General features: G+C 37.6%; 1 protein-coding gene across 1 annotated transcript in view; it reads right to left on the reverse strand.

Moving 5' to 3' along the window:
• Positions 1 to 13,286, reverse strand: part of DSE (dermatan sulfate epimerase) — a 72,662-nt gene that overhangs the window by 12,516 nt on the left and 46,860 nt on the right. The window lies entirely within an intron of this gene.

Raw genomic sequence — 13,286 nt, forward strand, 5'->3', positions numbered from 1 at the left:
TAAGTAAGTAAAGTGAGCCAATTCCAACTCAGATTTCTGCATCTCATTTTTTCTCAGAGTGAACTGCACTGATTTCAAGAATCTTCAGGTACTTTTTAAGGGAAGTCTAAAAGCTAATCCGTGAAGTATTAAAACTGTCCTTTTCTAGCAAGCTACATGTCTGCTTGACTTGCTACGTAATTCTGCAATATTGGGATGGCAAAAAAAACACCTGAATAAACTTTTTTGGCCAACCCAATACGTTAATAGTATGTGGCGACAGGAAACAGGAAGCTAAAAAGGATCTTTCACAATCACAGTTCTATGGAATGATCCAGGAAACCTCCCCATCTGTTCAGGATGTATTTGAGTAATCTCTCAAAGAGGGAAACAAATGAAGGGTATACTGTACTTGTGGGAGGTGGAAGACAGCTCTCAATTAGGGATTAAATGAAAGCTTAACATTTCTATGCCAGAGCCTCTTTTTGGCAAACTAGTAAAGCCTCAGCCTCTTTCTCAATATGTTTTAAAACTCCTAACATATAATACACAGGGGTACCAGGAAATGTATTATTTTGAAATATAATGATCAGTACAGATATTTTTTAAAAACTGTGATAGATGTGCTTCCTTATTAAGATATTAAAATTCAAGATTTAATGGCTAGGATAGTAACTATCGTAATTTGTAAGTAGTGATAAATATACATAATATTTTGAGATGTATACAGTAACTGTATGATAGGAAAATATCTGTGACAGAGACACAGGTTCTCAGATTGCTATAGTTGGTTATCCAGATACACGACTTAGAAGAGACGATAAAATTTCAGGCACAGTGAAAATTCAGATGTAATACTTCTCTCATACAAACCCCACAGACACAGATGAAGAAAACAAGTTCAGAGACATTACTTTGCCGACTAAGGTCCGCCTAGTCAAGGCTATGGTTTTTCCAGTGGTCATGTATGGATGTGAGAATTGGACTGTGAAGAAGGCCTAGTGCCGAAGAATTGATGCTTTTGAACTGTGGTGTTGGAGAAGACTCTTGAGAGTCCCTTGGACTGCAAGGAGATTCAACCAGTCCATTCTGAAGGAGATCAGCCCTGGGATTTCTTTGGAAGGAATGATGCTAAAGCTGAAACTCCAGTACTCTGGCCACCTCATGCGAAGAGTTGACTCATTGGAAAAGACTCTGATGCTGGGAGGGATTGGGGGCAGGAGGAGAAGGGGACGACAGAGGATGAGATGGCTGGATGGCATCACTGACTCGATGGACGCGAGTCTGGGTGAACTCCGGGAGTTGGTGATGGACAGGGAGGCCTGGCGTGTTGCGATTCATGGGGTCGCAAAGAGTCAGACACGACTGAGCGACTGAACTGAACTGAACTGAGAGACTACTTCTTCTAGACTGTGTTTCTCCTCTAGGAGTTTGTATCAGGTTGGCCAATAGGATCATTTCCATTTCCATAATGGAAAACCCCGAACAAGCCTTTCGGCGAACCCACTACTAAAGACCTGATCATCTTAGTGAGGCCTTCTCTGCCCACTCTGTCAGAATTTCAGTGTTACTCCTCAACCCACAGCATTTCATTCATCTTCGTTTCTTTGTCCTCCTGGCATTTAAGTACGTCTGTCTATGTGTGGGCGTCTCAGGTGGTGCAGTTGTAAAGAACGCACCTGTCAATGCAGCAGAAGCCAGAGACGTAGGTTTGATCCCTGGGTTTGGAAGATCCCTTGCAGAAGGAGATGGCAACCCACTCCAGTACTCTTGCCTGGACAATTCTATAGACAGAGGAGCCTGGTGGGTTATAAGTCCATAGCATCACAAAGAGCTGGACATGACTGAGCAGGTAACACACAATAGACACGTGTGTGCTCAGTCGTGTCCAGCTCTTTGTGACCTTCATGGACTGTAGCCCGCCAGGCTCCTCTGTCCATGGAATTCTTCAGGAAGAATACTGGAGTGGGTTACCACTTTCTTCTTCAGGGGATCTTCCCAACCCAGGGATTGAACCCAGGTCTCCTACGTTGCAGGCAGATTCTTTATTGTCTGAGCCAGCAAGGAAGCCCAGGTTTCTGTGTACATATCCTCTACCACAACTGAAGTTCTAAAAGGCAGGGTTATCTTTTCTCCTCTGCTGTTTTCACTGCTGGATTCCAATCCCATAACAGTGACTGGCACACAGCAGACTTTCAATAAATCTTTTGGGGAAGAAAGAAAAAAAAAGAAGGAACAAGCCTGTAGGCCACACTGTTGACAGTGGGTATGTGATGATTAAGAAATCAGCAGTCTGGAAGAATCGCTTGGTATTTAACAATAATCTCAGTGTTTGGTTAGCTGTGCTAATGATACAGCCTGGTGCTAAAATGACTGAAGTTGATGAGCTTCTTAACCAGTTGGCCACGGACAAAGCCAGCCTGCCAGTCAGCTTGCCAGTGTGTGTACTGGTTGTAAACAGACTGTGAGGAGGGTGAATTAATTCCCTATTTCTAGGAAAGAAAACAACTCACACTGCAAGCTTACTGCCAGGGAGTTAGAAACACAGTCTTCACTGATTCATGGTGACCGTGGAGCCAGACAGAGAATTCCCCCAGCCCTGGGTCTCTGCAACCATGTATTCTATAAATGACAGCACACGCGCACAGCTGTGATAAAGCTGACATCAATGAGCTGCGACCACCTCCTGCAGGCTGACATGGATGATACACCAATGAACTTACCAGTGAACTTACTTTTATAGATAAAAAACAATTTCCAAGCTCCCACATACAGTTGCTTATTCTAAGCAGTTTCCAATTTAACAAAACACTAGTCCACTGACTTTTTAAAGTTCCTCATTGTAAGTCAATGCTTCATAAAAAAAAAAAAAAAAACCTTTAAATTATGTAATTTAAAAATCTTAAAAAAAAGTTCCTGGTACCATCAGATGCATCACTATATCATTATAAAATCTGACCTGTGATAGCTACATTTCTAAGAGATTACTTAAATTCTTTACTAATTCTTATGCAGATACAGAGAGTAATTATGGATGAGAGAATATTTTACTATCATGGAAACCAAAGGAAATTTGCTTCCAGCTCATGAATGGCAGTAAAGGATCTATCTTTCTCAATGTCATCCTAACCATCAGTTAGTAGGTTTATACTAAAGAATCACATTAAGAGGTGAATCATAAAAAAAGATAGACATTAATTTATGAATATTATCTCACTTTAAAATATCTATATATACATATCCTCCAATCTTTTGAAGGGGAGCCAAAAGCCTTCTCTTTGAATGTGGGTCTATGGATCAGTGTCATTATTTTTCCCTGCAAAGAACACGTAACAACACAATTTTCAGCCTTGGTTTCTCTAATATAGGAAGAAATTAAAGATATTTGTGAAGGAATATAGAATCCTTCCAGAATTTTGAGTTTTTCCCTAAACTTTTTCTAATCTCATCCATATTAAATTATGATGGAAGTTTTTTATAGTAAGTCATTCCAAAGCATTTAAGCATTTAGAAACATTCTTTTTTTAAACTTACACTTATTCTATTTGTAGATTATTAAAACTGTGCAATTAAATGTATTAGTGATTATATGTATTAGGAAAGATATACCCATCTGAATGCAGATTTCCAAAGAATAGCAAAGAGAGAAAAGGAAGCCTTCCTCAGTGATCAGTGCAAAGAAGTAGAGGAAGACAATAGAATGGGAAAGTCTAGAGATCTTTTCAAGAATATTAGTGATACCAATGGAACATTTAATGCAAAAATGGGCAGAATAAAGGACAGAACGGTATGGACCTAACTGAAGCAGAAGATATTAATAAGAGGTGGCAAGAATACACAGAAGAACTATATAAAAAAGATCTTCATGACCCAGATAACCACGATGGTGTGATCACTCACCTAGAGCCAGACATCCTAGAATTTGAAGTCAAGTGGGCCTTAGGAAGCATCACTATGAACAAAACTAGTGAAGGGGACAGAATTCCACTTGAGGTATTTCAAATCCTAGAAGATGATGCTGTGAAAGTGCTGCACTCAATACGCCAGCAAATTTGGAAAACTCAGCAGTGGCCACAGGACTGGAAGGGTCAGTTTTCATTCCAATCCCAAAGAAAGGTAATGCCGAAGAATGTTTACACTACCACACAATTCGCTCATTTCACATACTTGCAAAGTAATGCTCAAAATTCTTCAAGCTAGGCTTCAACAGTATGTGAACCAAGAACTTCCAGATGTTCAAGCTGAGTTTAGAAAAGGCAAAGGAACCAGAGATCAAATTGCCAACATCCCACTGGATCATAGAAAAAGCAAGAGAATTCCAGAAAAACATCTACTTCTGCTTCACTGACTACACTAAAGCCTTTGACTGTGTGGATCACAACAAATGGTGGAAAATTCTTATACCAGACCACCTTAACTGCCTTCTGCGAAACCTGAATGCAGGTCAAGAAGCAACAGTTAGAACCGGACATGAACAACGGACTGGTTCCAAATTCGGAAAGGAGTACATCAATGCTGTATATTGTCACCCTGCTTATTTAAGTTACATGCAGAGTACATCATGTGAAATGTCAGGCTGGAGGAAGCACAAGCTGGAATCAAGATTGCTGTGAGAAATATCAATAAGCCATATGCAGATGACACCACCCTTATGGCAGAGAAAGGAAAAAGGAAAGCGAAGTTGCTCAGTCGTGTCTTTGTGACCCCATGGACTGTAGCCTACCAAGATCCTCTGTCCATGGGATTTTCCAGGCAAGAGTACTGGAGTGGGTTGCAATTTCCTTCTCCAGGGGATCTTCCCAACCCAGGGATCAAACTGGGTCTCCCTCATTGTAGGCAGATGCTTTACTGTCTGAGCCACCAGACAGCCAAGTATGGACGGCAAAGAGTGAAGAGGAATTAAAGAGCTTCTTGGTGAAGGTGAAAGAGGAGAGTGAAAAAGTTGGCTTCAAATTCAACATTCAAAAAACTAAGATCTTGGCATCTGGTCCCATAACTTCATGACAAATAGATGGGGAAACAATGGAAACAGTGAGAGGCTTTATTTTCTTGGGCCCCAAAATCACTGCAGATGGTTAACTACAGCCATGAAATTAAAAGACACTTGCTCCTTGGAAGAAAAGCTATGACCAACCTAGACAGCATATTAAAAAGCAGAGACATTACTTTGCCAACAAAGGTCTGTCTAGTCAAAGCTATGGTTTTTCCAGTAGTCATGTATGGACATGACAGTTGAACCATAAAGAAAGCTGAGTGTCAAAGAACTGATGCTTTAAACTGTGATGCTGAAGAAGACTCTTGAAAGTCTCTTGGACTACAACATCAAGCCAGTCCATTCTAAAGGAAATCAGTCCTGAATATTCATTGGAAGCACTGATGCTGAAGCTGAAGTTCTAATACTTTGGCCACCTGATGGGAAGAACTGACTCATTAGAAAATAACCTGATGCTGGGAAAGACTGAAGGCAGGAGGAGAAGGGGGCGACAGAGGATGAGATGGTTGGATGGCATCACCAATGGACATGAGTTTGAGCAAGCTCGTGGAGATGGTGAAGGACAGGGTAGCCTGGCGTGCTGCAGTCCTGGGGTCGCAAAGAGTCAGACATGACTGAATGACTGAACAACAACAATGTATTAGTGAAAGTGGCATAAACGGATTTGAGAACATATACAACTGATACTCGCTAAGCACATAATCCTACTGGTGGCAACAGAAATGAACAGACACAATAGAAGGTGGCCCAGCAGCCTTGACATTCAGCAATCTCTGAGGGCTGCTGCCTGTTACACAAGGGATAGAGGTTAATTTCATTGGCAATTCAGTTAAGAGGTGGTTAGTTAAGAAAATTAAAGAAGTTAAGAGGTTAGTTAGGAAAGTTTTTACTGTATTCCTCTTTTTATAAGCTGTACTTTGACCTGTTTAGAGAGCTGTTCTTGAAGTAACAGTAGCCCATGAACCCCTGGGGTCCCTTGAGACTCTTTCAGGAGATTCATGAATAAAAATTACTCACATAATAGTATAAAGATGTTATATATTGATATTCACACTGATGGTGCAGAAGCACTAGTGGGTTAAAAATGTTGGCATCTCAGCAAGAATCCAGGTAGGCACACTGAACTGCTCTAGTAATCCTTGTAAGATTCTGCACACTGCCATGCACTCTAAGTTCTGAAGAAAAACAATTACACTTAATAATATCTTTAATAAACCCAGTTTCATTCAAGAATATCTTTAATAAAGTGGTAAAAATGATTGACTTTATAAAATATCAATCTTTTTAGTACATATCTTTCTAATATACTGAGTGATGAAATGGAAAGTTATGTATAAAGCACTGTGGGCAGCAAAGTAAATAACTGTCATGAGGAGAAGAAATTGTGTATTGAGTTGAGAGAGGAACCAGCTCTTTGCTTTTTTATGAAATATCATTTTTACATGAGAGAATGACTAACTGACAAATTTCAGTTTTTTAGACTTGGGTATTTAAGTGGAAGTTCTCTTGAAACAAGGAAGCCTTCCAGTTCAAGGAAAAGGTTTTTGTTGACAGTGACAAAATTTGAGATTTCAATTAAAAAAAAAAAGAATTTTGGAAAACTTGTTACCATGAACTTAAAAGTTTAACAATATCTTAATAAGACTTTTCTTGATGAGGTCAGTGATAACAAATGTGCAGGAGATATAAAAGATGCAGGTTCAATCCCTGGGTTGGGAAGATCTCCTGGAGAAAGAAATGGCAACCCACTCCAGTATTCTTGCCTGGAGAACCCCATGGACAGAGGAGCCTGGCAGGATATGGTCCACAGGTTTGCAGAGTCGGACACGACTGAAGCGGCTTAGCATGCATATACAAACGTGTCAGCATTTCAGAGATGGGAATAACTCAGAGAATAAACATTCAAATAAACAGGCATGAGATTACAAAACCATGCAGAGATAAAAGATTCATTTTAACTGCAAAACATAGCAATGGACTTTTTACCAGTTAAAATATATAAGGAGCTTATTAACTAACATAATTTCAGAATCCACATTGAAACTAACTTTTAAAATCCAGAATCCACATAAAACTAACTTATACAAAACTATCATATGTCAAGTTCTAGTATGGTGTCAAAGAAGCTATCCATAATTATCTGAGAAGACTCCTCAAATACCACTCCGTTTTTAGTCACGTGTCTGTATGAAGCTGGATTTTCTTCATGTATTTCAACCTAAATACTACATTGCAACCAACTGAATACATAAGCAGATATGATTTGCAACAGTGTAAAACAATGACTTCTTTCACACTGAATATTTTGTTTCCAAAAATCTAGCTATTTTTTTCCTAAAAATATGTTACCTATGTTTTTATGAAATGGACATCTTTTTTTCAAATGAATGAATAAATATTTTTTAAAATTTCTTAGATTTAGTTTCTAGTACAGTAACTTTTAATAGGCATAGCCCACATAAACAAAGCTCTTTGATGTTCAGTGTCATTAATTTTTAACAGTGTAAAAGAATTCTGAGTCCAACATTTTAAAAATCTGCTGCCTAGAATATTTCCAAAGGTGAATTTAAGTGAATTTATGTGAAAAAGAATGATGTGAACATAGAAACTAAGAACTGCCCAGGTTGGAACGCACAGTACTGATAGGGAAAGGCATAGGATTTACCATGATGTGCTGTTGCCATAAATCAAGTTATGACTGTAAAAGGAAGAGTCATAGTAACCTTTCCAAAATTAGTAGCTTCATTAATCAGAATTTTTATGATAATTTTATGAAGACAGATTGTTTCTATTATCAAAAATGCTTTTGAACTACTACGTAAAGAGTACAAAAATAGGCACTCTAAGGAGCCTATTACTTCAAAGCTTGACAGCCTACTTGATGAAATAATAAAATAGTCAACATAGTAACAATGTTGGCATCTACTTTCATTTGCATAGATTTGAGTTTTAAATGATCAAATAATTATATTAAAAACTTTTTCATATAGTCTTAGTAGAAACAGTCTGTAGAAAATTATTATCTGTGAAAAGATTAATACTTACATATCTAAGATTAACCTTAGGCACTATAATGTTTGCAGAATACTCTGTATAATATCATTTAAATTTTTATACTATTTCATTGACAAATACTGTTGAAGTGAATATTTGGAGTAATAGAGGTTCTATATTTAAAAATCTAAGAGCTGTCAAGAAATCACTGATATTTATTTAAATGCATCAATAATTTATTTTTAAAAATACTAGAAACAATGAGATAATGTAACTCCCTTTATAATATTTTGATTATTAGTTCTGTTTTCGGGCACTTTTTACAGCTTGACAATTTTATACCAGGTTTTTCATATATAACTACATTTTGAAGGTCATGATTTGATTGATTCATGATATAGTAAGTTTATGTGTTTTCACAGGTACGTCTGAATGAGGTTCCACTGTTTATTAAACCTTTCCAAAAAGCGGAACTCAATCCTTCTTTTTTTTTCATTTTGAGATAACACATAGTTTTATAATCTATAATATATTTATATAGTAAATTCACAAAGTAGAAGACTCATATTTGAAAATCTGGTTTATTTTAGACAGTAGATGTTTATGTGAATATAAATTTAAGACAAAATGAAGTAAGCTTTAAAGGAATTAAGAATTTGAATGTAGAACATAGCAATGAACTCTTCAGAAATTCCCAAATAGAACTTTACAGAGCAGAGCAGCACCAACTTCACATTTGCCAGCTTCACTAAAGCTATGTCTATTGCATCTAAGCCACACCTTTGCCTACCGCATGTACTTGGTCACACCAACAAAACACGCTAATATAAGGCCAGTTCTATTTTTAAATGTAAGTCAATTCATTCATTCCAAAAGTGTCCTAAAGACAGTCACCAGATAGACAGTCATTCCATTTTTCAACCAAATGCCTTTGTATGCTTGGAAACAAACTCCTGTAAGTTAGGAGAGTTCTGTGTTACCAAGGCTTTTAAAAATATGACTAATGGCAGTTGTGATTCATCTTTTTTTCTGTTAAGTTAAACATAAAAACTAGCCATAAATGTTAAATGTCAGTAATATGTTACATTTTGTAAGTAATTCCTACAACATTTAGCCAAAGGAAGTAGATTTCTAACCTGGCTGTGTCTGTGAAGCACAGTGAGACCCTAAGAACTGTGAATTGTGAACTGCCGACAAGAGCCAAGTAAGCCTGGAATACAGAGAAACTTGATCTGGGTGCCTCTGAGCAGGCAGCGAGCTACCTAAGGGGCATGTTCAACTCAACTCTGGCCTGGCGTGGAGTCCATATTCCAAGTGTTTGATCAGGAGGCTAAGGGGCGGTATTTGCATCTTGAAGCAAAATTAAGTATAGTTGGAAGGAAAGAGAAATTTATGCTTCATGTTAATTAAGCACATAGTGTGTGCCACACCCTTTACACTTATTTCACTTAATCTTCAAAACTCACATTAAATGTAATACCCCCATTTCATGGACTGTAAAATTGGTATTTGGACAGGAAAATTATTCATTGAAGGTCACATAGTTAAGTTAAATGATGAGTCATGAATGGAATCCAGGACTATCTGAATCTAGAATTTTTACTTCTTCTTGGAGGGAAGCACTGTGCTTTTAAAGAAAGTCACCAATTTTGTATAAGAACCCAGCCAGAAGAAAGAGCTAGTCAGCAAACCTATCAAGAGCTAACTAGGCAGAAGGGCACTTACACTGAACTATAACACAGGGTTCCAAAGTCCCACCATGTTCAGGAGAGAAGTAAGGTACAAGATGTGGGGAAAGGGGCAGACATGAGAAATGACAGTGTGATCACACGGTTCTTCAGGGTCCACCCAAGGAACATTTGATTCCAACCACAAAACATTCCTGAAACAATTCTTCTCCCTGCAGACCTCTGGTAAGTCTGAGGCTCCTAATGTACTGTTCCAGGGACGGCTGGTCCAGGGGCTGTTGGGCTTAAACCTGCATGCTGAGAATCTTCAACTCCTTAAGCTAGCCAAGACTAGAGACACAGAAATAGACAATGAGTTTTCCTTTTTGAACTTCTACTTTGCACCCTGTGTGCGTACTTAAGTCGTTCAGTCATGTCCAACTCTGTAACTCTATGTACTGCCACCTGCCAGGCTCCTCTGTCCACGGGATTTCCCAGGCAAGAATACTGGCGAAGGTTTCCATTTCCTTCTCCAGGGGATCTTCCTGACCCAGGGATTGAAACTGCGTCTCCTGTGTCTCCTGCATTGGCAGGCGGATTCTTTATCTGCTGACCCACCTGGGAAGCCCACTTGAAAACGGCCGCTAGGAGGATAGCAGAAGGACAGAACTAGAATTGACTGTATATAAAGATGTCTTTATGGACTTCCCTTGCGGCTCAGACGGTAAGGCGTCTGCGTACAACGTGGGAGACCCGGGTTCGATCCCTGGGTCGGGAAGACCCTCTGGAGAAGGAAATGGCAACGCACTCCAGTACTCTTGCCTGGAAAATCCCATGGATGGAGGAGCCTGGTAGGCTACAGTCCATGGGGTCGCAAAGAGTCGGACACGACTGAGCGACTTCACTTCACTTCACTTCAAAGACATCTTTGGGGAAAATGATGTATCAACTCAGAACTAAAAAAGACCATTTTCTTCCACAGTCTTCATTTCTATATTCGTGAAATCACTGGATTCAATATAGAGCACTACCTCTTAACTTCATTTTAAAGCTCCACATTTAATATTGCAAATATTACATTCTAAAATACAATAGTTTAGGTCAGTCTGGCCCTACTCAAGAATATTGAGGAGTCAATTATGCAAAAGCAGAAACTAAAAAGAATATACTTTTTTACTTAAAAAGTATTCTATACGGTTTACAGAGAAAATGAATTAGTTTGAATGTCAAAACATACCAAGTTAATATAAATAAAACATAGAAGAGTGTTGTTAAAGGGAAATGGCACTGCCGTGTCATTATTCCAATGTTTAATTTACTGACACGAAGTCTTTTTACCCAAATACTCAATTTATGCTATCCAAGTATAATCTACATAAATGGAACCAAACAGCATTCATAATTGTAATCCATTTTTGCTGGCCAAGTGTGCTTTGGGCTATTGCCTAGCCTAAAAAGGTAAGTAGGAGAAACACTGTAAGTAAGATGATTCAAATTTGATAACAAGACCTCTGTTCTGTAAGAATGGCAGAGCTCAAAGGACTAGAGTTTAAAACAGGCTTACCTATCAAATTCTAATAATGAATTATGAAAGAATCAGTTATAACAGAGAAACTTCTGAAACTTGAAAAGGTGTAGGAGAGAATAACACAGATTTTCCTGTACTGTTCAGAAAAGCTTAATAAAATGACTTTTGGACATTTAAAAAGTAGCTTGGTATTTTATATGTTTAGCATGCTTTATTTTTATATATGTAAAACATTTCTAAACGTTTCAGTTCAACAAGTCATAGATGTCATCACTTTAGTCAATGACTATGCAAGCATCCAGTGATTATGTGAGAAAAAATGCCTAGAAGTAGACAATTTCATTTTAAGAAAAAATTAAACACGCAAGAAGAGCCTGGGAAGTCAACGAGAATAACAGTGATGGAGGGTGACTAGCTCTGCCAGAGAAGAAAACACACTTCAAAACTTCACTCATCGGAACAGGGTGGTACTAACATATGAACAGACATACATACCAATGGAACCAAACAGAAAATTCAGAAATAGATGCAAAAACATATGGAAACTTGGTATATGATAAAGGTATGTGATCAAAAATCAACAGTGAAATGAAGTACCTTTTAACAGGTTACATTGGAACAATTAGATAGTCATTTGAAGAAAAAAGAAAACCGAATTCAAACCTCACAGAACATAAGAAAATAAATTCTAAATCAATCAGGCATCTAAATGTAAAGTAAGAAATATAAATCTTAGAGCAAAACATAGATGAATTCCCTTGTGACCAGAAGGGAAAGCCTTTCCAACTAAGATTCAAAAACAAGGAGCAATAGAAGAAAAAGAGTGACAATTTTGGCCATATATAAATGAAATGAATAAAAAATAACCCAAAAAACTTTTGCATAGAAAAAAAAACACAAATAAACATGAATAAACTGGGAAAAATATTTTAATCATGTATCTTAAATACAGTTAGACTTATCCTAATATACCAAAAGGCTCCTAAAAGTAAGAAAAAAAAATCTCATGGGAAAAATTAGCAAATGACAAACAAGACAGGTAACAACAACAAAAGGCAAACATCTCTCATTCAAAATTTTCATCTCCACTTATTATAAAAGAAATTTAAATTAAATCTGCAACAACTAATCTAATCAGTGAAAAAAAATCAAGTATGATAAACACTCCAGTAAAAGCTGTGGAGGAATAGAAACACTCTTAAAAACACTGTCAGGGATGCAGAATAGTATAAATCCTACGGGGTAGAGTTTGGCAACGAACTTTATATGGATTTTGTATTTTGACCCAGTAATATCATAAACAGAAAACCATATATGCATAAGGTTATTTACCATGGCATTATTTGTAATATGATCCTAACATGGTAAATTGTGAACCATGTAAATATTTCAGATGTTTAAAATTAAACATAAGTCAGAAATAAACACTGAAATGAAATGATACACTTGGGATTTGATTCAATATAAAAAGAACAAATATGAGAATATGTTCCAAACAAAACAACAAGATAAATCTCTAGAAATCAAATATGTTCCAAACAAATGAATACGATAAATCTCTAAAAATCAATCTTAACAAAATGGAGATGAGTGATTATCTGATAGAGTCAAAACAACAGTCATAAACGTGCTCAAAGTTAGGAGAGCAATGCATGAACAAAGAGAGCGCTTCAACAGAAAGAGAAAATATTAAAAAGCACCAAGCATTGTAGTGTCATAGCACTGAACTCAATTCAAAAGGATTCAACTGCAGACTACATTAAGTGGAAAAAAAAAAAGGATCAGTGAACTTAAAGAGAGGACAGTGGAATTTATCCAGTCAGAGGAGAAAAAAGGCAAAAGAACAACAAAAAAACCCAGGGAAGATAGCATAAGAGACTTATCAGTTCAGTTCAGTTGTGTCCGACTCTTTGAGACCCCATGGACTGCAGCACGCCAGGCCTCCCTGTCCATCACCAACTCCCAGAGGTTACTCAAACTCATGTCCACCGAGTTGGTGATGCCATCCAACCATCTCATCCTCTGTCGTCCCATTCTCCTCCCGCCTTCAATCTTTCCCAGCATCAGGGTCTTTTCAAATGAGTCAGCTCTTTGCATCAGGTGGCCAAAGTACTGGAGTTTCAGC

This window comes from Budorcas taxicolor, chromosome 9 (genome assembly GCF_023091745.1).
Source record: "Budorcas taxicolor isolate Tak-1 chromosome 9, Takin1.1, whole genome shotgun sequence".
Taxonomy (NCBI): domain Eukaryota; kingdom Metazoa; phylum Chordata; class Mammalia; order Artiodactyla; family Bovidae; genus Budorcas; species Budorcas taxicolor.